The sequence below is a fragment of the Pteropus alecto genome, unplaced genomic scaffold (assembly GCF_000325575.1).
Source record: "Pteropus alecto unplaced genomic scaffold, ASM32557v1 scaffold112, whole genome shotgun sequence".
NCBI classification, from domain to species: Eukaryota; Metazoa; Chordata; class Mammalia; order Chiroptera; family Pteropodidae; genus Pteropus; species Pteropus alecto.
In genome coordinates, this window is record NW_006433133.1 from 1,390,405 (window position 1) to 1,391,734 (window position 1,330).

General features: G+C 35.0%; 1 pseudogene; it reads right to left on the bottom strand.

Annotated features, from left to right (window-relative positions):
• Positions 1-979: 979 nt before the first annotated feature.
• Positions 980-1,097, bottom strand: LOC112476776 (annotated as a pseudogene).
• Positions 1,098-1,330: the final 233 nt, after the last annotated feature.

The following is a 1,330-nucleotide window of genomic DNA, read 5'->3' on the forward strand; positions in this document are numbered from 1 at the left end:
TTGGGGATGACAGGCTTTATAAACGACAATTATATCTGATTGGTCTAATATGTCATTTAAGGATGTTATTTACTTATTGATTTTCTGTTTGGATGATCTGTCCATGTCCAGCAGTGGGGTATTTGGGTCCCTTACTGCGATAGTGATTGGTCTGTTTCTCCCTTTAGTTCTGTTAGCAATTGCTTTATATATTTCAGGGATCTCCGATTGGAAGTGTAAATATTAATAAGTGTTACTTCTTCTTCGTATATGATTCTTTTCATCATTATGAAGTATCCCTCAGTATCTTTCTTTATCTTTTTTTTTTATTTTGAAGTCTATTTCATCCAATATTAGTACCGCTACTCCTAGTTTTCTCTCAATGCTATTTGCTTGAAATATCATTTTCCACTCTTTCACTTTGAGTTTTTATTTGTGTTTGGAAACGTGATATGTCCAATCTAAAACTGTGCCTTTTTATTGGTGCATTCACTCCACTTACCTTTTGGGTGATTATTGAAATATGAGGTCTTCTTATAGTCCTTTTATCTTTTGCTTTCTGGTAGCTCGGTGTTTCCATTGCTTCCTTGTCCTTGTGTTTCTGCTTTCTTTATTTTGGTTGGCTTTTATGGGTTTTCCCTCTGGTCCTTCTTGTTTTATGTAATATTCTTCAATTTTGAATCTTCAGCATGTGGTTACCATTACAAATATGTAGAGGATAATTACATACATATAGTAGTTCATTTTCTTCTATTTGTGCCTTATTCCCATTTTCCTTTGTGAATTTGGATCTTTGAATCTTTCCCTTTTCTGTTACTGTTGTCTCAGTTTGTCCCTATGTATGCTGGATTTTCATTACTATTTTGCTATAGCAAATCTCTTCTTTTTTTCTTTTTTGTCTTTTTTTTCTTTTTTTCCTTCTTTTAGGTGAGGCAACCCTTGGTTGACCTCACAGATTGCTAGGAACTTGTCAGCTTACAATCCTTTTTTATTTTTTTAATGCCTACAGCACCTGGTCTCCTAGGTAGTCTCCCATCTAAGTACTAACCAGGCCCAACACTGCTTAGCTTCCGAGATCATACGAGATTTGGCTTGTTCAGGGTAACATGGCTGTAGACAGCAAATCTCTTCTTATTGTTTCAGCTAATAATGCCCAGTTCTCATTCAGGGTTGCACTCCTCTGCTTCTATCTGCCTGCTAGAGTTCACCTTACTCCTTGTTAGGTTTTTTGTTTGTTTATTTGTTTTCGTCATTTTATTTTAGGTGAATGTACCTTTTACAGTATTTTCTGTAATGCTGGACTTGTAGTGGAGAACTATCTCAATTTTTGTATATATGGAAAGGAATTTAT